The sequence below is a fragment of the Amborella trichopoda genome, chromosome 10 (assembly GCF_054954075.1).
Source record: "Amborella trichopoda isolate Santa Cruz 75 chromosome 10, AtrichopodaSantaCruz75HAP2 v2.0, whole genome shotgun sequence".
Classification (NCBI taxonomy): Eukaryota; Viridiplantae; Streptophyta; class Magnoliopsida; order Amborellales; family Amborellaceae; genus Amborella; species Amborella trichopoda.
Genome location: NC_142345.1, coordinates 8,521,239 through 8,548,954, shown reverse-complemented (window position 1 = coordinate 8,548,954; position 27,716 = coordinate 8,521,239). Strand labels below are relative to the sequence as shown.

At 38.0% G+C, this 27,716-nt stretch overlaps 1 long non-coding RNA gene across 2 annotated transcripts; it reads right to left on the bottom strand.

Moving 5' to 3' along the window:
• Positions 1-531: 531 nt before the first annotated feature.
• On the bottom strand, positions 532-27,716 carry LOC148780042 (uncharacterized). Of its 2 annotated transcripts, XR_016041988.1 has the most exons (3): positions 27,525-27,716; positions 6,918-6,972; positions 532-740 (listed from the first exon to the last, which is right to left on the bottom strand). It is a non-coding gene; the product is annotated as an uncharacterized LOC148780042 (long non-coding RNA). The 2 variants fall into 2 exon arrangements; XR_016041987.1 differs by lacking the exons at positions 532-740; positions 6,918-6,972 and adding an exon at positions 2,476-3,214.

Here is a 27,716-nt window from a genome sequence, read left to right as displayed (position 1 = left end):
TTTGTGCTCCAAATAAATTTGTAATATGTTTGGTGTTGTGACAACAAAATAAGCATTGTTGTTGGATTTATTGAAAGTTTTGACAATAAATTGTCAATTATCACTCTAACGACACTAGGTAAGGTCGAAAAATTATTATTCAATAGATTTAAGGTATCTATACAATAACTACAAATCATAATCATATGTTATGTTATCTTTATATATCCAATTTTTTCACTCCACTTTTTTAGACAAATCCAAATTATTCACGACTTTCTAACTTATCTTATTTTTTGGCGATCCGTATTTTTGACTCGATTTCTTTCACTGACTTTTTTAAACAAAATCGATTCATTACCGATGTTTTGACTTGACAAATTTTGTTATTTTCCGACTTGCTAACTATGGTCATACCAAGTGGGAATCCAATTCTCGAACTAGTGGATGTAGGAGCATCGTACAATTTTGTTTGACAAAATAAGTGCATAAAAACACAATCCGGATTTGTGCTTTGTGATCCTTCTTTAGTTTCAAAATGATAATTAAAAAGAACATAAAAAGGAAACTCGGTTTGCAAGTATGAGAGAAAAAGACGAACTAGGTCTCCCTGCTCTCAATCGATTCAGAACACCGCACCCCACCCACTATTTAGAAAAGGAAATAGTTTACAAAGTCTCTTGGGAGAAAATTGTTGATTTGGTCCTGCACGACCAACGCCTTGTTGAGGGGTATGGTTGGACCCCGAAACTCTCCAGCATCTTATAAACAGCACGATCAATGTTAAAAAAGTGATTAGGAATTTAAAAAGTGCCTCAAACCAAATTATACTGCAAGAGTGAAAAATCGATTTTGATAAACATAGAAAATGAGGCATTTCGAGCTCAATTACTGTTCTTTTTCTATTTCTTTTTTGGAATTTGATTTTAAGATGCATATATGATCATGTAGGAACCTCATCTTGGGAAACCAAAAAACATAAGGGATCCGAAACCCTGTCAAATGCTGTATTATTTATAAACCTAAGATCGAAGGTGGGTTGGGTATCAAAATTATTCAAGACATTAACACCACTCTACTAGCTTAACTTGGACAGGAATTGAAAATTAAACACACCATGTGGTAAGATTTGATGAGGAAACAATATCTTTGGAGGCCTCATATAGAGGTCCTTAATGTCACCAAAAAAGACTATTTGTCCTAGAAAGGAAGTCACGAAATCCTTCCACTTATAATGAGACATAGTCTTCAGAACCAGACTGATGAAAGGTTCACTTAGGTTCCAAATAATAATGGAGATTTCACATCCCTATTAGATTTAGAGAAGATGTAGAGTCTAGAGAGAGAAACTATCTTGATCAATTCTCATTAACTATGAATGAAACCCTAAAAGGATTTAATATACAAATACATATTTAATGTAGACCAGATTATCCCTATACAGATATATAATGACAATAAATGACAACTGAAACTATATATATTATTTTTGTATATATATTAGAGTAATGGTCCTATGAGACCCTCCCACACCCATGTGTATAGGACCCCAAAGGATCACCATCAAATTTGGCACAGATCTCTAGAAAAGTTATCACATGGGTGTGGGACTTGACTTTCTTAGAGATATGTGCCAAATTTAATGGTGATCTTTTAGGGTCATACACACATGGGTTTGGTAGGAACTCATAGGATTGTTACTCTATATATTATTATCCCCCTTCAAGCTGATGCAGACATGAGGAAAGCATTAGCTTGTCCACTAGAAAATCATGATGGCTCTGAATAATAGATTTGGTGAAAATATCAATCGTTTACGCAGTAGAAGAAATATAAGGAAGAGATAATGTACCATCAAGATAGCCATCGTGAACATAATGACAATCTAAGTTAATATGCTTTGTGCGTTTATGAAAAATTGGATTACATGCAATCTTAATTGCACTCTGGTTATCTGCATATAAAGGTGTAGGATTTGAAATAGAGATACCAAACTCATTGAAAAGAGCATGAATCCAAACAATCTCACTATCAACAGATGACGTAGCACGATACTCATCTTTTGAGCTTGACTTGGAAACAATATCCTGTTTCTTAGTCTTCCATGATATTAATGATGACCCAAGAAACACACAATATCCTATAGTAGAACGACAAGTATTTGGATCACCTGCCCAATCTGCATCAGCATATGCACTGAGATCTAAAGAAGATGTGGAGTCAAAGAATAATCCACGAATGGAAGTACCTCGAATATAACATAAAATTCGATGAAATGCTGATAGATGTGGTCGTCGAGAATCTGAAACAAAGTGGCTCACACCATGGACAACATATGTAATATCTGGGCGAGTCATAGTAAGATAGATGAGGGAGCCAACGAGTTTGCGATAAAACGTAGGCTCAAGACGAGGATATCCAACATTTGAGAAAATTTAAAATTGAGTTCCATGGGTATATCAATAACCTTCACATCATTCAAATGGGCACTGGAAACAAGATCAAGAGCGTACTTTTATTGATGGATGTAAATACCACGTTTATAGCGAGAGATCTCAAGGCCAAGAAAATAAGATACTTCCCCAAGATCCTTCATTTGAACTTCTTCTTGCAATCATAGCTTCACATCCTTGATGGAAATGAAATCATTGCCAAAGATAAGAATATCATCAACATATAATATAATAATACAAATTTCATGCTATGTGGTACGAATAAACATGGAGTGATCATGTTCACTTTGAGTGAAGCCAGTTGCAATAATGACAACCCAAAAATGCTCAAACCATGCACGGGGAGCTTGTTTGAGACCGTAAATTGCTTTACGAAGACGACAAACCAATGACTTATATTGAGAAACAAACCCAGGTGGTTGACACATATAAACTTCTTCTTGAACTTTGCCATTAAGGAATGCAGTTTTGACATCCACCTGTCGTATGAGCCACTCATAAATAGAAGCGAGTGCAATAAAAGTACGAATAGTTTTCATCTTAGCAACTGGAGCAAAAGTTTCTTCATAATCGATGCCAAGCTTCTGGGCATAACCTTGAGCAACTAATTGGGCTTTCTGCCAATCAAGAGTGCCATCAGTTCGTAACTTGACTTTATAAACCCATTTGCTACCAATGACATGCTTTTCTGGGGGCAATGGGACCAAATCCCTAGTGTGATTGGCCTTCAAAGCTGCAATTTCCTCATTCATAGCTATACGCCATCATTGGAAGTAAGATGCCTGCGAATAAGAAGATGGCTTATCAAACAATGGATTAGTGATGGTTGCAGGAGAACAAGTATGTGATGGGCTAACCATTGGTAAGTTAAGACGATAAGGTAGAATGTGCTTTCAAAGTGACCATCGAAGGAGAACAGGACTAGTAGAAGGATCAACAACTGGAGGTGATACATGATCAGCACTTGACAAGGGAGGCTAATCAGGGTTAGTTACTGAATGTGGTAATCCTTGATTTGCGTGATAATGAAGACGAGGAATATCGAAACAAGGAAAAAAAAAAAACTTAGGTCCATGTGTAGTTGAATTATGGTGTGGGCAGTGTTGGTGAAAAGGTATGTGTTCAAAAAATGTAACATGCCGAGATATTATAATATGATTAATAGCAAGATCAAAATGACGATATCCTTTTTGAGTTGTTGAATAACCTACAAACATGCATTTGACAAACTTTGGTGAGAGATTATCATGGGTAGAAGATGGTAAAAGTACAAAGCATGTGCACTCGAACACACATAAATGTGAGTAATCAAGGGGTTTTTTAAAAACTTTTTGAAATGTTGACACATTTTGCAAAATTGGAGTAGGAAGAAGATTAACAAGATAGACAGTAGTAGACATCGTTTCATCCCAAATGTTCTTTGGGGAATGAGAGCTAATAAGAAGAGAACAAGTGGTTTCAAGAATATGACGATGTTTCCTTTGAGCAACTCCATTATGTTCCGGGGTATGAGGACATGAACATTGATGAATAATGCCATTTGTATGAAGATATGCTTGAAATTCAATAGATAGATACACCCCCCCAGAATCAGACCTAAAAACTTTAATGTTTTTCTCAAATTGATTTTTTATTATATTATGGAAGTTTTTAAAAACACTAAACACATTTGACTTGTTTTTGAAAAAATAAATCCAAATATATTTAGAAAAATCATCAATAAATATCACTTAATAAAAAAATCCATTAATTGAAGGAACAGGAGCAGGGCCTCGAAACATCATAGTGTACTAAAGAGAAATGATCGATACTTTTATTCTTGCTATGAGGGAAAAGTTGAGCCAAGTGTTTTGCCAACTTGTAACTCTCACAAAAAATATTCTTATTAAATTTCTGTGAGAGAAAATGGCAGGTAAAAGTCTAGAGTTTAAAAGAGAAAGCATGTTTTGAGAATGTGGGTGTCCTAGCCTACAATGCCAAACATACCAAAGAGAATTTGATTGACTTATTTCATGAGGAGAAGGGGAAATTTGACAAACTGGCAGAGCTTGTGAAAGATGACAAGGAGCTGTACTGAAACTAATTGTGAAAAGCCGACCTTGCTTAGTGCCTCTCCCAATCAATTTCCCTGTTGCTAGATCATGCACCATACAACCTTTATTAGAAAAATAAATGAGGCACTTGTTATCAACTAACTGGCCAATAAATATTAAATTCAAAGGAAGGTTGGGAATATGATGAACATCTTTCAATGCTAAGAAGTTACCAGATGGACCAGGGACACTGGTTCTACCAGAGTGGGTAACATGAAGTGGAGACTCATTAGCAATAAAATAAGTCATATTTTTATAATGGGGTTTTACCGAGGATAAATGCGAAAGTTGTCCTGTCAAATGATTTGATGCCTTTGAGTCTATGATCCAAGTGTTTGAGAAAGGATTTGAGTTACCTGAAAAACCCATGGCAGCCAAAACCTGAGCAAGTTGTTGGAGTGTAGTTGAGTCAATAGAGCGAAGATCTAGTATGGATACATGGATAACAGATGTGGAGGCAGAATGAGAGTGATTGGAAGTGGCATCCTCCATGCTGGGGGGACTGGGAATAGAGGCAACTGCAGCCCATTTAGTTTGACTAGGTACATGAGGCTTCCCACGTGCTTGAGGGCATTTTCAACAATCACTTATTTCATGCCCGAACTTCTTACAATAATTACATAAACTGCACTTCTTGCACCGATCGGTCGTGTGGCCTATTTGTTTGCATATGTAACATTGCACTTGAACATAATTAGTATCTTTGTTAGGGAATTTGGATGTGGCTAAGGCCACATCAGTGGCATCTTGTGATGTGGATTTGCAAACCCCAAGAGAGCTTAAGCGAGTTTCTTCCACAAGGAGTTCTGAGAGGCAATCATCTACTGGTGAAGTAGGAGTACAATGAAGGATTGATGCTATCATGCTTTCAAACTCCGATCGCAACCCCATAAGAAAGTGAAATAAACGAGATCGATTTCGTGCTTGAGTAATAACTTCAGTGGGTGGCTTTGTCTCCACTGAGTCCATCTCATTCCATATACCTGAAAGAGTATTAAAATAATCTTGAATTGATGAGTCCCCTTGTTTTGTCTTCATGCTCTCCTATTCTAAGGTATACAGACTGGCAATATTGGCTTGAGAATAAATCTTCTGAAAATAATCCCACATTGCTTTAGCACTAGATTGATACATGAGGTTGCATACAATTTTGGGCTCAACTGAGTTCATAATCCATGTCACAATAGAACTATCTATGGCAAGCCAATCACTACGCTCATCCTCAACCTTAAGCTGGGAAAAAGAACCATCAATATAACCCCATAGCTTCCGTCCCATGAGAAAACGTCTCATTTAGAAAGACCACAAGCAGTAGTTCTTCCCATCAAGATGCATACAAATTGTAGCACTCTCGGTATTAGTCTTTAATTCCATGATAAGGTATGACTTACCCGAAGTACACGGTGATACAAGAGTATAGAAGAACTCAAAAGAAAATATATTATATATTAAAACACCAAAACAACTCCAACTCTATGGGCTAAATATCGGCCTTTTTTTTTTTTTTTTTCTTTCAACAATTAGTATCTCCGAGCTTTGAATAGTGGATTGAAACCAATATTTTTAAGGAGCTGACGACTCTCCAAAAGTAGACGATATATATCAAAAGAGATATTTGAGGGCAAATAAAAAACAAGGCGAGAGAACAATCTCGCACTCTCTCTCTATGAGACCATCAGGTAAATTGGGTTTCATTCAAAAATTGCACACACAACTATTTGTGTTGGTAAATTGAGTTTCTTCAATAGCAGGTAAAAGAGAGGGTCCAGCTATTGGTATCGATCTTGGTACCACCTACTCTTGTGTTGGCTTCTGGCAACATGATAGAGTTGAGATCATGGCCAATAACCCGGGTAACAGGACAACCCCTTCTTACATTGCCTTCACTGATACAGAGAGGCTCATCAGAGATGTGACCAAGAACCAAGTTGCAATGAACCCAGTTAAATAATTGCGACGAAGGGCTTCAAAGAGTTGAAAATATGCAGATGCACGGAAAGAGTTGCAAATTTGCAACGAAAATTTTGCATATGAAAATTGAGAGATCCAATGATGGATGATTAAGCAAAGTGAACGAAAAATGGATTACTGACCTTCACAATCTGTGAGTAGCAATAGAGAAGAGATGATCACATCTATGTCGCTCTGATACCATGTTAGATTTAGAGAAGACGTAGAGTCTAGATAGAGAAACTATCTCGATCAATTCTCATTAACCATGAATGAAACCCTAAAAAGGTTTATATATAAATACATATTTAATGTAGACCACATTATCTCTACAATGACAATAAAGGACAACTGAAATTATACATGTTATTTTTGTATATATATATTATTAATCCCAAAGTGCTCATGGAAAGCTAAGAGATAAATAGGTGATGAACATTACCTCAATGGCCATATGAATAAACCAATTCATCCTTATGCCTCATGGTTTCCATAGCCTACCAAAAGAGACTGGTCACAATCAGTATAGTATAAAGATGGGTACTCTGATTGGGCAATATATGCCACTTGTGCAAAGATGATTATGAAAATCTTGACGTACCCTTTTTGTTTTATACAAATATGTAAGTGACATATTGTTTATGCTTGGGTTTGCGTCGATCTTAGAGAGAGAGATTGACTCAAATCTTTACAAAACTAAATTAATTTTATGAAAAGTAGAGCAAATGGGGTCGCTCAACTAATGCGTTCAGAATTTTGATTCTTTTCCAAGTGTATTGGCAGCGCCATCTTCATGATATATGTATATTGTTTAAAGGTACTTCTAAATTTTACTAGTCTAATATATAACATATATTTGTAGGAAAGTAAGCTAATTAATGGAGAAAGATAAATCAAAATTAAATAGAGAAAGAAACACTCACCTTAGGGATCCAAAACCCAAAGTTTCAAACTTGGATCAGGCTGCCCCTCTGTTGCCACCATCTCCTTTTGCATGTCTCTTGTTTGCTGGAATCGGTGGATCTAAGGTTCTTTCACCTAGATCTAAGGTTCTTAATGCTTTAGAGAACGCTAGGGATTTTTAGGTGGGTTCTATCTAGGCTTTTCTAGGGTTAGATGTTGTGAGATTTTTTAATGGTAAATCCTAATTTTTAGATGTTATGAGATTTTTGGATATTTTTCCCTATTTTTTGAATTTTTTTTGAAACATTCTAAGGATTTATCCTATCTTCTATGATGTATTGGGTATTTTCCTAATTTTAAATTCTCTAAGGATTCTAATCTATTTTCTATGATTTTGTAAGGATTTCTAGATATTTTTAGTGTACTTTTTAATCAATTTTAGATGGGGTATTGAAATTAGATCAGTTCAATAATTTTTTTTCTTAGGATTTTTTCTACTTTGAGTAATTCAAATTGATCAGGAAATGATTGGTTGGGTCAGGCCCATTAGGCTACATGAGGTGCGGCATGACGCGGGTCATGTCATGTGGCCCGTGTAAGACGTCAGCTGCCTCACACAACCTGACACACTGAGCGATGAGCACGGCTAGGGTATGGCTATTTTAGTCATTTTTCACTAGTTTTCTCAAGGCTTCTAACTGGGCTCCGGGGTTCCGATTTCTTTGATTCTTGGTCCGTTGGAAAGCTCTTGAGGATTACTTTGATCTAGGATAGGTTTTAGGTTCTTTTGAGACAATTGTACTGGGTTTATGTGTACTATACTCTACTAGGGTGTGTGTGGTTCGTTGGACACATAATCAAGCTTTTAGGCATTCCCTTTGCCATAATTTTGAAGGGGGTATCTACAATTGTCCATCTTTAGCATTCATTTGGGGTACTGAGTAAATGGCAAAGAACTAGACATCTAGGACATGATGGAAATAAAGTTTTTTAAGGTGTTATCTTTTTGAATGACCAATACATTTTGGAGATACGCTATGTCGATGGATGATTTTGATCCGTAAGACATCGAGCTGAAACTGCACTATCAAACAATAGTGTTGACAGGTCTCTGACAATCAAGATCTGAAATGATAGTCAACAAGAACTGTGCTACCTTTGAGTCGGTGACACTCTTTGTTGTAGTTACCCCAATCCTGCTTGAGACACCAGTGTAGTCATCTTTGACTTTAAACCTTTTTCTTGGGGTCTTGATATTCCAATTGAATGGGATTCTGATTTAGAAGAAATGATCAATTCCTGGCTAGTTGAACTTCTTGTTCGCCTTTGATTCTCATTCTTGGTGTCTACGCTTTTGTTTTGGGACCTTACGGCTTGATTTTTCTTTTCTAAGGGTTTGGAAGCATGGCATTCATGATCTAGTGGCGTTAAAACTAATGTCCTAGCCGCATTGAAACTCTTTTTCTTTTTAAAACATTTTAAAAGGTTTTAAAGATAGATAGGATTTTTGAAATAGATATAGAGTCTGGGCTACTTTTTTAACCAAAGAAATTATGGTTTTTGAAATCTTCACAGGAAAAGGTAGGGGAAATTTCGAAAATGGGTGATAAATTTGAAAATATTTGACTTTTGATGGCCTTTTAAGATTGTAAAACTAGGGAGCCCTCTGAGCATTTTTACGTCATGTAGTGATGGATGTTTTTGTACTTGCCCCGACTGTTTTTCGTTGCACAGGTTTGATGTTGAATTGATGTTGGGTACCCGGTATTTTTGGCATCATACGGGTTAGACATCTTCTTATCTCAATTCTTTTACATCACACGAATTTGATGTTTTGATTGAGATTTCCCGACTGTTTCACGTCGTACGGTCTACATGTCTTTTGGCTAATTTTGAGATTGAATTCCTGATTGTTTTATGGCACACGTGGTAGACATCTTCAACTGGATTTGAGATTGGTAAGCCATTTCGGCTCGTGTGACATTGGAGTCCATTTGAGATTGGTAGGCCATCGCTAAATGAATTCAACTGGATTTCAATCATGGCTCTTTGTTATACAACTCAAGGGAGAGTTTTTCTTGAAGTTTCTGAGCTATCCTTTGTCTTGGATAATGTGACATACTGTCCATGAGTGCTCAGAATCTCCTTGGACTTTCAATTTTGTTCCACCACTTACCTACCCTTTGAAGTACATATAGTCGAGGTTCTTCATATTTACTTTGATTGATGCCTTTTGTATTTCTTTCATTTTTCACACCATTCTGACTTGGGAAGAGAAGAATTCTAAAGATTTTGGAGAAGAGACGATATGATCGAGAAATTCATTTTTCTATCGCCCATGGGTTCTTTTTAGGTATTCAACCATGTGGCCGTTTTTTTCCAATGCTCGGGTTCCTTTCGTATTTTTAGCGTTACATATTTATTTATTTTCTTTGTTTTTTCTTTTTTTTTCATCTTTTTTTTTTTTTTTTGAAGATGAAGAAAGTAGGAGAAGAAGAAGAGTCAATGATGTTTTTCCTTTTGGGAACTTTGTCCTAGAAATAGATAAGAACTCGATAACTCTTCATTCTTCTAGATGGCAGGGAGGTTCTAATCTTGGTTATCTGTGGATTTTCCTTTCTCCTAGTTGTTGTCCAATACTTCTTTGACAGTGGCTGCGTAACTGCCAGTGAATTTTTCCTCCTTGAATTTCTTCACTTGAACCTTGATCTTCAGATTCAGAGTCATTCTCAGCTTCCCAATCCTTCAATCTCTTGCTTGGTTGGCTAAGCTCATTTTTTATTTTTCTTTGTCTCCATATTTCTTGAGGTACTTAGCGTTGCTAGGATCATTATGTTCATGTCTTTCAGGATTCCTGAGTTTGTAGACATTGCTTGGATGACTTTGGGTTACGACTTATGAACATTCTCAATTAGACTCTAAATTCTTGGGGTATCACCTTTCTTCGATGTGCTTGCTCAATTCTTTGAACTGGGAGTACTGCCCCTGCGTGTTCTCCATCATCGTGTAGTTCTTTGAGCACCGTATCGACTTATGGTTGGTCAATATATCTTAAGAGGATTCTTTTGATAGGTTTCTTGTAGAGGATGTCATCTTTGATAAGGAAGTTGCTCGAAAATCTTCTTATAGGACTAGATATTTTTGTCTTTAACCTTCAAATGCCAGTTGGTTTGATTTATTTTTAAGAAGAGAAACGTTGATGACCCGTATTTGATCAATTCAAAGTTCATGAGTGTTCTCAAGCTATTAAGACTTCATATTCTGCAATATTGTTGGTACAGAGAAAGTTGAGCCTTATAGTTATTTGAAAGAGTTTTCTCTCTGGAGAGCATAGGATGACTCCAACACCAGGGTCATATTCATTTCTAAGCCCATCAAAGTGTAGCTCCCATGTGGGATCCTCGATGACACAGAAGTCCTCAACTGGGAGATCGGTTTTGGTGAGTACGTTATCAGATAACACATGATCGACTAAGTGATCAACAATTACTTGCCCCTTGACTAATTTTTGAGTTGTCAAATTCACTTAGGAGAATCCTCCATTTGGCTAGTCCCCCATTGAGAATAGGTCTTTGCAATAGGTACATGAGGGGATCCATCTTGGATATGAGCTTGATGGTATAAAAAACTACATTATGGCTTAGCTTTTGAGTCACCCACACCAAGGTTAGACAATATTTTTCCACATCTAAATACCGCATTTCATAGTCAAACATTTCTTATTGATGTAATAGATGGTCTTCTCATTTTCTTGGTCATCATACTGCCTTAACATCGACCCCATTGTCTTATATGTCACAGCAAGGTAAAGGACCAGAGGTTTGTTGGATCAGGTGGACTCAAGATTGGTGGGCTAGAAAGGTACTCCTTTATATGGTCAAACGCTTGTTGACATACCTCATCTCAATGGTTGCTCCGAAACATTGTGACTCCAAATAAAAGAGTACTGAGATGAGGCATGTCAACAAGCCTTGGACCATATAAAGGAGTATTCCACGAAACATGTAAAGTAGTATTCCACTAATTTAAAATGTTCAACGAAACATCGTGACTCCAAATAAATCACTAGAGGGCAAATACATTTGGGGCTAAATTCACACATGTATTCCATATGTTAGAAACACAAATGTTTACATTTCATGCTAGGAATGGAAGAGTTCGGCTTAAATCTCTATTACAATTTAGTTCAACCTAAAAGCTTCGCTGAATACCTTTGATTTGGGCCTTGAAACCTATACATATGATTCTAGGAAAGAAAATATATAGACATCAAATAAATCAATACCAAGGGCATCACGAGCCCATATATCTGAATTAAATGCAGGGGTATCCTTCATATGGTTTGCTCCTTCTTCGATATTGGGCATCAAGTGAGTCCAAGTTTAATAACTTCTCCCTTTATCAGATTCTTGCACTGTACTTCAGAAAACAACAATATTCGTAAGCTGTTCCTTAACCAACAGTGGATATAGTCTCTCTCTCTCTGTCTCTCTCTCTCTCTCTCTCTCTCACTCAAATATCAGGCAGAGTAACGTGCATGTCTTAGTCTTTAGAAAATTACTGATCAATTGAGCCCTTCCAAGAAACGAGGTGTATATAAGTATCCACGGGTTGACCTCTATCCATTTGTTGACCACACGCGCTTATCCTTCACAATCTAGCTTGAGACAATAACCATGTAGCTTCGTGTGAATTTGAATGCATTCACAGGTGATCCTTATGATAATGACATATTTAGTCAATGCCTATCCATCTAATTTTCTAATTCAAACCCGCAACATAATTCTTATCCGTCATAGGTCGAGAAGCCATAACATAATTCGGTTGTATCTTCATATTTCTTCTACTGATCCCTAATGACAAACCCTTTGATCATGAAAATTTCGGAAAATGATAAAGGACTCATAGACAGACACAATGGTCCAAGTCTCACTTCCAATGAATGATATATGAGAGAGATATGGTTCATCGAAGTCGAATTAGGGAATTTGTGGGCTCATCCTTATTCAATATCCACACCTTTTAAGGTGATAGAGAATTAAGTCAGAAATCCAAAGGTCCTGGTCCCATAAGAAAATTCCTCATGAATAAGGGGAAACCTCAATTTTAGTAACCGAGGGTCATCCTGCCTTTAACAGAGCGCATAAAACTCTTGATGGCCGATGGATATGGATTAGGGGTTAAACCGTCTCTGAATAATGTGAAACTTTAGGATGAGGGATATATGCCTCAAATAAGAATCTATGGAAGTCTCGGCTCAATCCCAAATGTTAAGTTTGGGAATGTCGATCAAGGCATATCTTGACCGCCTATGGATACAGATGATGGGGTTAAGCCAACTCTGAATATTGTCAAGTTTGTACAATTCATAGACTTAAAGGCATATAAGGCCTCATATATCATATTTGTAAGGATGCACCTCATTGTGATATCATATGATGAGGTTTTCCTTATACTCCATTTGTAAAACACTTTATCCTTGACCGACGACAGGTTCAAAGAGACATATTGCATCTCACCTAACTCATCTAGTGTCATGTAGAGACGTGTATATGGTGTTGGAATTATGTCATTTCAAGGCCTTAAATTTGTACATTTTCAATGGCTCTATAGGTAAGTGGGAGTATGAGTGTGACATGGCTTTGGGATCTCAACACACTAGGACCAAGAGTCATGGAACCCCGATATGGTTGTGAGAGAATTTTGATATATGGAAGCTATCAAGCGGGTTAAAGGTTACTCCTTAGTCAGGGTCTGTTGTTCTATTATGCCTAGGATAATACTATATATATATGAGCTCAATGATAGAAAGTGTATGAGAAGGTTGGATCAACCAAGGGCATTGGTCTAATTCATTGACTCTTAGAACCTTCTCGTGGAGTTTGCATACAGTTGTAATACATGTGAAGCCTACTCTTTCAAATCCACTGGAATTGAGCTATGGACATGTGCCAAGAGAGGAACCCTCGCACCTTATATATTGTGTGCATGTCCTCTAAGGGGTACACTTAAAATCCACATAACCCTTGGATTTAGGGTCACTCATCGATTTGAATTTGATATGATTAACATCATGAACCCCTAATTAAGCATCGTGGATCATTTACGAGAAGGTGATTTTGGATTCCAAGACTAGCCGAGTGGAATGCTCCGTGTTATGATTCAGTTTCTAGGATCCTAATTTCCATTGAAACTATTTTTATTCATTATGAAAATAATTTATTTTGATGAAAAATCATTAATACAATTTTTAGGGATTTTGAGATTTTTATGGATTTGTTTGAAACAAAAAAACCTATTTCGGTATTGGTTGGGCAAAATGGCACATGAGAACAATCCCCCAGAGCCACATGTGGACACCCAAATTGCCAACGGGTGCCCAAGTGGCATCCATGGGGTCCCCATATCACCCCACATGAAGATGATGTGGGTGTGACGTCAACACTAGTGGGGACCCCCATGTCATTTACCATTGTGTTGTTATGCCTATTTAAGCTTGAATTTTAATATTTAAATTAAATAGTTTATTTGGAAATTAATTTTGGTACATGTTACTTGCCTAAAGTATGTGATTTGGTGCACATGTGTGTGTCCTTCTAGAAGGCGTATGGGGTTTGAAATATTAATCCTAACCCTAAAGGTAATTGGTCATTATGCAGTTAATCACTTGCCTTACGTGACATAATATCATTGATCCCATATGGTCAAAAATTTTGGAAGGAAATATGGAATATTCATTTGGCTAGAACTTTGGACAGATGACAATAAGGGCATACCCTTGACATTGGTCATATGACTTTAATTAATTAATGAGCATAGGCAATTTTGTTGCAATGGGATATTGAAGGGAATCTAAAGGATGATAAAGGTGTGAAATCCATATTACACATCACGATGGCTGATGGTGGATGGTAGACTAGGATCAAGCCTCTCTTTGTAGCCTTTGGTTTGAAACATGGAGGGCTTAGATTCAACACCTAGAAGCATCACATGCTATGTGCCTCAAATTGCTTATAAATATCCATCGCTTTTGCTCATTTCATAAGGTCTCTTTCTCTCACTCTAAAACCCATGCCCAAAATGCTGTCTCTCTCTCTCTCTCTAAGTGGGATTACTTGCCCCTTTATCTCTCATGTTTTTTTTGATCATCTCCTTCATAAGATTTATCAGACCATAAGCCCCATTAATGGTGTGAAATGGCTCCATGGCTCAAGTGATCTTAAGAAACCTCCATAGTTTGTTAAGATCATCTTCTTCTTTCCTGTAATTGATCTTTTACTCTGTTATTATTTCTTCATCTCAGCTTTGTTTCATGATCAATTTTATCATACTTCGATCAATTGATCCATTTGAATCCATATTAAACTATTCTCAATTATGAATCATTACTATGCAAATTGAGATAGTTTTGATTGCTTTGCTTCCACATTTTTATAAGGTTTGTTGATCTGTTTTTTTCTGAGATTTTGTAGCTCATGACAGTGAGCTAGAAGTACCCTTTTGAGCCTTGAAGATTCGTTTTGATAAGGAGTAACTTTGCCGAACTTTCCATTGGGAAATGGTGCTTGATTCTTAAGTACGTTGACATAATTTCCTTTGATTTGACTCCTTGATTTGTTGAGTGCCATATCTGATTTTTTCTGAGATGATTCTAGCTTGTTACAGTGAGCTAAATCATCCGTATGAACCTTAGCAAGTTGATTTTATATAGAAAAATTTGTGCTATATAGTTCTATACTTTTATGTCATCGATTGATGAGAGAATTGCTTAGTTTTCCATGGATTGATTTCGAATTCCCTCCAAGTATGATTACCTGATTTTCTGAGATAGATCTAACTCACATCAGTGAGCTAGAGGTCCATATCCTAGTTTTATTTTAGATACTTCGATTTTTCAAGAGAGAGTGTATGCTTTGATTTTGTGAGTAATTGAGAAGAGACTAGATCCAGTCTTGAGTTTAATGCTCCCAGATGACTCCCACGATATCCATTTTTGAGTTCTATACTTTTGATGATACCTCCCATGCTTTTGATGAGATTATCAGTGGATGCTTGGCTTCCTTTGATTTGGTGATTCATCGGCCCTTGAATTTGTGAGTTTCCATCACATGTCTCCCACTGGAACATAGATAGGACCCTTGGCAGTAAACTGGGCACCCGAGAGCTCTAGATGGCTTCACATCGCCTTGTTGCACACTATACTTGTGCAATCACATGTCCAGGTACCTGTTTTTTCATTTGGTTATATGTTCACGTCATAGTTGATGTATAATTTAGCATTGTAAATTCATATGTTGCTGAATTTTTAAAGTATGTGTAATTCATGTGTAGTATTGAGTTTTATTCATGGAAATGATTATGTGGATGCGTAAGGGACACAAATAGAGCTGTCTCATCTCTTTAAGTGTATATTTGAAACCTTAAAGTCTCTGTAAGGCAGTCTCATTGCTGCAAATTTGTAAATATGGGTTGGAAATTGAGTTCTATTTTTGAAATTTTTGAATTTCATTGATCAGTCGTGTACCCTTGTGTTCTATTTTAGTAGTCTTGGTTTCTTATACACTATCATATGGGGCAAGGGAGTATATGCATCCCAGAGTTCATCTCAAATTGAGATGATGTCATGGTCTCTTATCATCGATCATTAGTCACGATGTACATGTGTGAACAATGATATACTAGGAAGCTTATCATTCTGTATCAAATTCATCCACCTCTCATATGGAGAGGCATATAGGGGTCTCACATTTGAGAGGGTATGGATATCTTCTTTCATCAATCCATAGCCAATATGAACACTTGACCGATGTCAGATTGGAAAGGGTGTCATACTGCATCAAATTCCTTCAATATCTTATGAAGAAGCATTTATGAGCCGTAGGAGTAGATGTATCTTATAATTTGCTCACATTGAGATGTTTTGACTCCTCTCGTTATCTTTTTTCGTAAGTCAAGACTTGTACGAGCTAACTGACAAACATAACTTTAAAGGCATATTGGGGCCTTCATACAATGAGTCCTGGGCATATCATATCTTTATATCATAATAAGGGCATATCATAACAAATATCTCCAAGGATCATGGTCATTGTGCTTGCATATTTTATTGATTGTTTGTAAAGACGTCTATCTAGTGTCGATTAGATACTTGCCTCATGATTATGTCTTCAATTCATTAAGTATCTGTCAAGCATAGTCTCCTATGGTGACTAAAAACACACCCACCAAAACTGCCTTGGGTGTTGCATGCGTAAGAGAATCCCAAAAGGCATGTGATGTTCAGTGATTTTGGTGGTTTACCGACATTGATTATCCCTGCATTATGGTCATGCATGCATGCCTCAATTCCCTAAAGAATTCCTTTATTCTAGGAGTCCTGGATTAATTGTGGGACAAATACTCATCAAGTCACCACATCTCAATACATTATCATCATTTTCCCTTATTTCCAAGAGATCTCTCTTTTGGCTTCCCTATGAAAGCCTATAAATATCTATTAACGGTGAGATCCCTACTCATATGATACATGAGTTCTCCAAACCTTAACTTTCCTCGCTGGCTCTCTATCTCTTTGAATTCTGATCTTTCTGCTGCTATCACAAGCAGTAAGGACCATAGACTTTCCCTCAGCTGCTATTGGATTAGAGGGCAGCCACGACCAATCTTCCAACTTTCGGGTCATTGGCATATCCTCCTCTTCTTTAGAAGATTTTGAAGAAGGGGCTCATGAGGCAACCTTAGAGGGTGGACTTAAGAAAACTCTCAACTCAAATGAAGTTACCCGCCTGCAGGGGCTGGTGAAGAAGCTTCACTACGAGATAGAACATCATCAAATATGTATGATTTTTATGGAGGGGAAACTGACCATGCGAATGAAACCTTGGCCTCTGTCAAGCGGAAGGTGGGTAGGATCACTAAATTGAAACGTCTCAAGGAGTGATGCCCTAGCCTCTAGCCCCGTAGTAGCTATTTTCTTTTTTTATATATATTTTTGAATTAAATTGTAAGGGCTTTAGTCTTAAAACAATAGTATCAATAAAGCCCCTTATTTTTCTTATTTTGCATCTTCTTTTTCTTTCAATGCACATATATTTATTTATTAATTGCACAACATTCCTTTGATATGTTCGTTTTGAGTTTTATGTACCGTTGGTTAATAATCTTTGGATATATACTCCTACGCCAAAGGAGTTATCTATTGATCGTTCATCAAGAGTTGACAACTCAAGACTCTAGGCATAAGCTTTTTTTCTGATTTTCAAAACCCAAAAATTTACCCTTTTCTTTAAGAATTTTCCCAAGGGAATACCAGTAATATCGCAGGACCTATTGGTTGGGCCTCGTCCTCATCGTTAGGAGGACTCGGCCGGGGTCCAGCTCGAGGACGCACTCTCGAAAAATCGTGGGACCACGTGTATGTGGATCGATACCAATAGTAGGAGAGAAATTTTGGTGGCACATGAGTTAGGTACCTACCTTGCTCAGTGGGTTCGGGGAATTGTCTGACTCAGCTCCCTTTCCACAGAAAGCCTCGTAGCCTTGTCGACACAATTTGGACTTTGCTTCCTTTCCACTAAGCACTGCACTGATCGGTCTACACACCTTATTATGTAAATTTGGGATTCTGAGCCCCTTTCATTTGTTAGTTTGAGTGTAGGTTTTTGGGTTGATAGATTAGAGAAGAGAAAAGGGAAGAGAAACGAAGAGGACCACCCTTGAATCTGGCGGTCTTTCAACCTGACCTTCACTAGGAGGTATTACCGGGGCCCGGGGCCTACCAGAGAAGGTACTAGGTGCGAGGCTTGAGTACCCTGAAGGATTAAAAAAACATGAGACTTTAAGACGAGCCCATTGATAATATGCCTCCAAAGAGCCTCCTAAGGATTAGTCCGAATAAGAGTCGAAAGAGGTGAGATGAAGGAGAGAGAAGCAGAAGACAAATGATAGTAGGAGAGATGGGAGAAAAGAGACAAGGAAGAATAACCAATCCGACAGCCTCCCAACATTACCTCCCCTAGGAGGTATTACTGGAGCCTACAAAAAAAGTCCTAGCCAAGAGGCCTAGGAACCTCAAAGGATTCAAAGGACAAGAGTTTGCGGGACAAGCCCGTCGAGAATACACCCCCGAAGAGCCTCCTTGGGAATGATCAAGCGAGAAAAGTGAGAGGGTGAAAAGAGAGAGGAAAGAGAGATGAGAGAATGAGTGTGTGAGAGGCAGACGTGGGTGAAGAGAGGTGAGAGAGTGAGAAAGAGGAAGAGTGAGAAAGTAAAATTGATTTTTGTTTTTGGCCATAATGACCAATTTACCCCTTCATACTTCTGTAAAAATGACAACCATCCCTCAAAAGGGGCCTCTTGCCTTCCCTATCGTTTAGGCCTATTTTCAATGCTTTTCAATAACATTTTGAGCATTCCAATGTCATAGAAATGTTGGTCGTCTCGAGGTGATCAATTTGATATGCATTTTGAGGCTTGAATCAAACTTTTAATGATGAACCTAAAATCCGGCCAAACACATAAACTTGACATTTCGATCTTCGATCTTGAACATATTATCACGTTTTCGATCTTTTTTATTATCAAATTGAAGGGGAGGTCGTTTAATCATTTTGCAGTGAAAACCTCTAGATTTGGAATCCATTTGATCACTTTTATATTTTTGAAGGTCATTGGAAAATGGGATTGCGGCAGTCGAAAAATTGTGACTTTCTTTGAGCTTCAATAGGATGCCTTCCTTTCCTTCATCCTCTACAAATAGGTACTCAAAACTGAAGCTCTTCGAGTCACAATCGCAACGGACCCAGCCTTGAGGTCGTAGGAGTCTGAAATCTAGAGATATGGTCGTCGGAGCGATGACATATGCTGATGGAATTTCCTGCAATTTGTGATATTTTAATAAACTTCTCTCAAAGATTTCTCCTTATTCAGAGTCCGCATGGTGTGTGCCACTCGCCAAAATGTAGATCTCGGTGAGAGAATAACATAGTCAAATTTGGGGTCTATTTGCTTCAAGATGAGAGGGAACCAGGCTTCACAAGTTGCCTTGTTTTTGGAAAACATAGTTACTATTAGTAGTAACAGGTTCAAAGTGGCACAAGTGAATACTAAAAATCTTGCCATTTTTGGAAAGTAGGATCTAGAAAGGTTTGTCTAAGCTAAAATTTGATAGGGTGACTATTTTTGGCCTTCTGAATCCATTGGTGGTGGTCATGATCACTAGAAGTCTCTTGAGTACGCATCTAGCTATAGTGCACTATAGGCATGCTAAGAACCTGGGCCAAAAACTGATTTTGTACTTGTTTCTTCTATTCACACCCAAATTAGATGAAACTTGGAATACAAGATGGTGTTGTACCAACGCATGATTTAGCCAGACATGTCATCATAGGACTATGCAAAGATGTCTATATACTCAATTAAGAGGGATATCATCTTGCATTGTTCTACTGGTGCAAGAGAGTATCTAATTTTAGAAATCTTCAGATCTTCCTCAATTCCTAAGTTGGCATCTCAGGTTTCTTCAACAATAATGTAGGAGTACCATCGAATCTTATCATAAAATGTTCAATTTGGAACATGAGTTCCGCAAAGCGAGGTTCTTCATCTACCTCGAAATTTTGTTCTTCTTGATTTTCATCAGTAGATAAGTCCTCATTTTTTTGATTTTATGTTTCCTCCTCGATGTGGCACAAGATTTTACCATGCTTATCAGGGGTCTTGAACTATATTTTCTACGGTAGGAGAAGTGTGGCTACTGGAGGTGCCCTTCGCAGGGTGTTTACATAGGCACTATGTGCCAACCCATTTTTTGGCAGAGGTATTTGGAAATGTCTTTGTATCCCTTTGGATGATTCCATGGATAGGGGAGTGACATTCCAATTTTCAGTTTTGATTGCCCTAGTTGGTCTAGGGATCAAGGAGGTGGTAGTCACAGTGACGATTCAAACCGTGAGCCTTGACAGTTGTTGTTTAAAGGCTTTTCCTCTGAGGGAAATTCAATAATTACTTCTGGTTCCTAAAGGGATTCAATAATTACTCCTTTGAGTTTCTCGGACAATTTGAAGTCATTGATTGTCTGGGGAGATGATTCCTTTTGAAATATATGGATCATGGCGTAGTTTTTCTTGCTGTCAAAGGAGGGACTTCTTGGATTTTTAGTTTTTCAGATAATTCCTTTTTCGGTACATTGACAATGTCCAATCATACCCTAGCCACCCGTCCAATAGTTGGGAACTTCAGGCATTCGTGTAGAATAATTGTGGCGACACGGTTTTCATAAAGCCATGGCCTTCCCATAAGAAAATTAAAGGAGGGTTCAATGTCGAGGACCTAGAACCTGACTATTTGGACAATCAGTCTAATCTTAAGGGTTAGAGGAATGATCCCTAAAGCTTCTCTTTGAGCCTCATCATAAGCTGCAATTAAGATATTTAAAGCCTCAAGGCAATTTGGGATAATCTAACCAGTAGAATGGTTTTTAGGGGGTAGATGTTAACAGATGCCCTGTTATCCATTATCACTATCCTTATCTCATAACCGCTCATAAAAGAAGTGATATAGAGTGGATGAGTGTGGAAACGGTCAAACCTCGAGGGTCATCAACAAATGTGATAAGGTCAATGTGTTAGGAGGTTAATCATGCTCCTCAGCTATTCGATACTAATGTGGGTAGGAACATGAATCATTTCCAGCACATCTTCGATCTATGCCTGGTGAATGAGTGGGTTGTTTTGAACGTCCATAATAGAGAGGGATGCTGGAATTTTTCTCAATTGAGCTGAAAGGTTATAATTTGTGATGGATTACGTTGTGTCCATTCCTTGTTCTTTCATTTTTTCAGTGGACACAACGGGACTTTGGTCGGCTTGGGAGGATTTCCAAGCCTCTCTTCTAGAATATTAGCTGTTAATTTTTGTGGCTTAAAATGACTCCCTTTCTTTGTGAGGTGGTCAACCTCTTGAGGGTCTCTATTGGCCACAATGATGACACCCAGTCTGGATTCATCTGGATTCTCACTTTCCTAATCTTGTGATGGGGTGTAGTCTCGGCTGATTGAAATCATGTTTAAGCACATATTTTGATCAAATACCATCTTTAATAATAGTGTGCTCCTGAGGGGAAATGAAGAGGTTCCCTTTAGTATCATGTTAGTTTAGAATTTAGAGTCCCCCTTAAGTGGCTCATCTTCAATCATCACTATGTCGACTTAGCTAGGTCTGCCCTCTTTATGGGGTTCAATTTCAGGTTTCTTATCATTATCCAGAAGCAGATTGGCAAATATGTCCATCTTTTGGTTAGAGGGAGCCTTTATTTAAGAGGTCCTTGATAATTCTCTTCAAGTTATAACACTCTTCGGTGCTATGGGTATCGTTCTAGTTGTAACCACACCATTTGGACTTGTCCTTAACCTCATATTTAGTTGCACTGGGTCTGGTTGAACAATGAGTCTTGCTTGCAGGATCTTAGTCAATATGGTGGAGAGCGGTTCCTGTAGTGTTGAAAGCTTAACTTCTAGAAAGGGCGCCTTGCCTCCATTATTTAAATTGTTATTGAAATTATTGGTTTTAGAGGTGCCCCTAAGGTGAATATTATTCTTGTGCTTGGGGCAAAGACAGTACCATGACAATTTGGCCTACCTGAGCAGTAGTATTATCTTTCTAGTTGTTATTATAGCCCTTCAGTTTTGCTTGAGTTGGTACGGCCCCTGTCAGATTTTTTGGTTTCACATTAATGGCAGCAACCTTTGACCTTTTGTATAGAGCGACTAGGTCAATCATTTGTTGAAATGTGAAAAGTCGTAGCTCGTTTCTAAAAGAGTTTATATACTCTAGTAGAGAATTCTTTAGGCCCATACTCATTTGGGAAGTCTCAAGAAGTACGCAATCAATAACCTTTGATGTAGATTCTTAGAATTGGTTGGCAATGTCGGGGAACAAGTCGCCTACGTTTTGTTTTGTTGCAGCCAACTCCCCGAGCATCATTGGTTGTTGTTTCGTCTAGCAATATTATTCGACAAAGCATCAAAACAATTCAGTGGGAGTTTGGTTGGGATATTTTGATACTACTTCTCAGAATCACATTTAAGGTTGTTCGACGAGAGTGTATTGAAACATGGCCTTGAGACAGAGCGGTTTCTCTTCAAGAGCTAGAATAGTAAACATGTATGTAATGACATCATTTTCAGGGTCATCTTTCCCGTTGAACTTATTTTCGAATTTGGGGAAGTTGAAACCCAAGGGAAAGAGTTCGACATACCAAGGAACGCCTTTAACATAATATCTTTGACGGAGTATGTTAGGAAATCCGATCATAGCTAAAGTCTCTTTTACTATTGATAATTTACCTTTTAGTTGGGCTAGCTCATTTGACTTGGGGGTCTTAACCTTAGTGGTTTGCTAGTTGCCCATAACTGATAGCATAGTTTAGGGTACAAGATATGCAGGTGATGTGGGCTGTGCCAGACTAGGAATAGGCTGACCTATGAAGTGGATGAAGCAAGTTTAGGAAGCGATATAGGAGAAGAGGTCTGTGTCGGGATGGTTGGTACCTAACATGGAATTGGTGCATGTAGAGGTGTGTGATTTAGGGAGGAATACTGGTAGATCTTAGGAGCGACTTGAACTGGATGAGCCGAGGGCAGATAAGCTTGGGCCGTAAGTTGACTATCGGGGGTAGGTGTTCAGCATGTCCCTAGTAGGGATGACTAAAGGTTAGTGGTGCCGCCAGAGGATATCGAGCTGACTAGTACGACTGATTAGGAGAATATTGGGTTGGTGCAGGTGCTAAACAAGCCACCTGCGAATGCTGCTATGAACAGGGGCAGCTTGATGGTTCGTTATACGTGACTTAAGGAGGGTGGTCAGGTGGATTGGTTATGAGACGGACTGTCTCGTGGTTGAGTCAGTTCTATGGGAGGTTCAGGATGGGAGGTTCAGGATGAGAGGTTTGGCAGTGTCGGCCCACCGACAGAGTTGAACAGAGATGACTCTACTAGTCAGAGGTAGAAGAGGCACCCTGACTTTGACTTGAGCAACTATTTGAGAACATAGGTGGGTTGTGTGGCTCAAGGAGGCTAGCACACCTCAGGAAAGTCTGGACTGACGATAGGTTCTTATCACTCGATTGTGAAGGAGTCATAGAACTCAAGAAGTTTTGCATCAAACTTAGGAAATTCGAGGTGGATGACCCAATGGAATGAGCCATGACGACTCGGGTTATGATTTCTAGAGCTCATAGAGTGGGCCTTTGAAGGACCTTGGCCTGGTTGGCCTTGACTCTCCCCTTGAGTAGGTTGACCAGGGTCTAGTCGACCGTGTGAGTCAGGCGAGTTATGAGGGACTGGTGTATTCGACAGCCTTTCTCATAGACTTAGACATTTGTGGGTGATGTGACCCTGGTTGGACAACATATCCCCTAGACCTAGATCATTATGGAGGATGAACTACTAGTTGGGCAACATTTCATTTAGATTCAGACATTTGTGTGGGGCGTGACCCTTGTTGGGCTGCATCTCCCCTAGACCTATATGTTGTTGGAGGGTGCAAACATGGATACTTAGCCCTAGGTTGAATGCTCTGACTATTTAAGGTAGCTCGAGTCATGGAGACCTGCTGGACTACAAGGCTCGACATGACAAAAGGTGGGCTAGCTATGTTGAGCCTAGGGTGTGGGATTATGGACCCACTAGAAACTAACTTAGACTAACCTAAAGTAGGGTATGCCTAGGGCACTAAGCTATGAGGTCCTACAGGTAGAGCCATCCTAAGGGATGTAGATGATGCAAGGGACTAAGTATCAGAGTCACTATAGATTACGGACATGACTATTAAACCTAATGATGCAATAAAGGAAGCAACCAAAATAAGTTTGGAATAAATGTTTTGACCATTTGTCACTATACGTAGGCCAAGGTAAGTGGTGTTCCTTGCTAAGTAAAAAGCTGAAATGAGTTAGGCTTTGATAGATACGCCCATAAGGTCCAGCTACAGTGACTACGAAAGGCCAGTCCTTACTATAATGGGGTTGTATTTGTGATCGAGTTTCCCCAAATGGATGCTTTGCTTCATTGCTGACACATCTCAATGCCCTACGCACGAAACTGGGTTCCCACATGACTAAGTGTCAGTGTAGGGTTTTTCAAAAATTGAAATATTTTAGGGTATGTTTGAAGTGTGTGTGGGCAAGTGTGGAAAATTAAAACTCAGTGTTGTGTGCAGTATGTGTGATCAAGAAGCACTTGCAAAAAGCAACCTAAACACTAATGCAAGAGATAAGCTTGCAAAAAGATTTAGTCTAACAGGTCAAATATTTTCTAAAATAAATAATTAAAGTCAAAGCAAGATCTCAACATAAAACATAGTTTCCAACATATGATAAGAGAAAAATTCTTGAATTTGTCCTTTTCCTTATTTTGTCTTTATTATTTTAAAATGATAAAGATGCTTTTAGAAAGAAGATAAAATGAAGAGAGAAATCTTGAACTTATGCAAATAAGATAAGATCTTACAAAGGAGATAAAATCTAATCCAAAAAAATAAGATAAGAGAAACTATTTTAAATCTACCTTATTCCTTGCTTTAAATTTTTATTTTATTTTTTTATTCTTTTAGCACAGTAAAGATAAAGATAATTTCAAAATGAGATAGGATCATAATCTTAAATTATGTAGATATGACTAAGATGGATAAAAATCAAATCTGATGGGATAAAGCAAAAATAGATCTAAAACCCTATTTTTCTTATCTTTATCTATTGTTTTTGGAATTTAGAAGAAAGAAGAACAGGCAAATAGAAAGTACAAAAAATCATCAGGAGGGAAAAGCAATTGGAAGACGATCTGCCGTAAGTTTTTTTGGGCAGTCCCTACGACACTTTAGAGCTGATAGAGTGGGTCTTTGAACGACTTTGGCCTGCTTGGGCTTCACTCTCGCCTTGTGTAGGTTGACCCGGGTCTAGTTGACCGCAATTCAGAAGAGTTAGGAGGGACTAGGGTATTGCCGATGGTGTAAATTTCGGCAGCATTTCCCTTGGACCTGGACATTTTTGGGTGATGTTCCCTTAGTTTGGCAGTATCTCCCCAAGACCTAGACGATGGTGGGTGTACAATCGATTCGACAACATTTACCACAAACCTAAACGCTTGTGGGCGATGTAACCTTGGTTGAACAACATATCCCCTAGACCTAGACCATTATGGAGGATGACTGGGTAACATTTCCCTTAAATTCAGACGTTTGTGTGGGGTGTGACCCTAGTTGGGCAGCATCTCCCCTAGACTTAGATATTGAAGGAGGGTGCAAAGCTAGATCCATAGCCCCAAGTCGAATGCTCTGACTATTTAAGGTGGCTCGAGCCCTGCAGACCTGCTGAACTACAGGGCTCGGCATGCCAGAAGGTGGACTAGCTTGGTGGAGCCTAGGGTGTGCGATTATGGAACCACTGGAACCTAACTTAGACTAACCTTAAGTAGGGTAAGCCTAGGGCACTAAGCTATAAAGTCCTACAGCTCAAGCCATTCTAAGGGGTCTAGATGAGGTAGTGGACTTAGTATCAGGGCCACTATAGGCTACAGACATAGCTATCAAACCTAAAGATACAGTAAATGAATCAATCAAAATAGGTTTGAAATAAAATTTTTGACCGTTTGTCACTATACGTTGGCTGGCGTAAGTGGTGTTCCTTGCTAATTAAAAAGATGAAAAGAGTTAGGCTTTGATAGATACCCCCAAGGTTCAACTACCGTGACTACAAAAAGCCGGTCCTTACTATAGTGGATTTGTATTCATGATCGAGTTTTCCCAAATGGATGTGTTGCTCCATTATTGACACATCCCAATTCCCCACACATGAAACAGGGTTCCCACATGACTCTGACTCTAGTCTTGGTGTAGGGTTTTTCAAAATTTTGAATATTTTAGGGTATGTTTGAAGTGCATGTGGGTAAGTGTGGAAAATGAAAACTCGGTGTTGTGTGTAGGACTTGTGATCAAGAAGTACTTGCAAAAAGTAACCTAATCACTAATGCAAGAGATAAGCATGGAAAAAGATTTACTCTAACAAGATATGGTCAAACATTTTCGAGAATAACTAAATAAAATCAAAACAAGATCTTAACGTATAACATAATGTTGAATCTACCAACATAAGATAAGGGAAAATTTTTTGATTTTGTCTTTTCCTTATTTTGTCTTTATTATTTTAAAACGATAAAGATGATTTTAGAAGGAAGATAAAATCAACAGAGAAATCTTAAACTTCTGCAGATGAGGTTTTTTCAAAGAAAAGATAAGATCTTAGAGAGGAGAAAAAATCTAATCCAAAGAAAGAAGATAAGAGAAAACATTTTAAATCTACCTTATTCCTTGTTTTTTGTATTTTTTTTTTATTCTTTTAGCACAGTAATGATAAAGATAATTTTAAAACAAGGTAAGATCTAAGTTTTAAAATATGCAAATAAGACTAAGATGGATAAAAAGTCAAATCTGATGGGATAAAGCAAACATAGATCTAAAACCCAATTTTTCTTATGTTTTTCTATTTCTTTTGGAATTTAGAGGAAATAAAAACCGGGAAATAGAAAGTACAAAAAATCACCGAGAGGAAAAAACAAGAAATCACCGAGAGGAAAAAACAAGTGGAATACGGGTTGCCGTAAGGTTTTTCAAGCAGTTCCTACAACACTACATGGCCTATGTCAATCTAAATTTTGGGGCTTTCAGGGTTCTTTCGGTGTTTTTCAAACCTTGGATTTTTTGTTTTTCTGGAAAACAACTACTGTAAAATTTAAGGAAGTGTTTGAAGGCAAAAATACACAAATTTTCCCCACGGTGGGAACCAAACGTTTTACGCACAGATTTGCGCTATCTCAAAGATACAAACCCCATTCTTTGCAAAAAGAATGAATTTTATGAAAAAATAGAGAGAATGGGATCACTTAAACTATGGGCTCAAAAACATCATAGATCCAAACATATATGATTTTTTTCTAAGTCCACTAACAACATTATCTTCACGATCTATGTATACAGCCTTAAGCATTAAAATGCTTCTTAATTTTGCGAAATCTATTAATAATAGAAATTTGCAAAGAATGTAAACTAAATTAATGATAAAAAAAACTAAAATCAATAGGGAAACATATATTTACCTTTGAAACCTGGAGTTTTGGGCTTGGATCATACCGCCCTTCGGGTCACCATCTCATTTTGGATGCGTCTTGCTTGCTGGAATTCATTGCTTTGATGTTCTTTCACCTTGATCTAGGGTTCTTAAGGCTGTGAGAAGTGCATGTGATTTTGAGGTAGGGTCTACCTAAGGTTTTCATAAAGTTGGTTTTCAT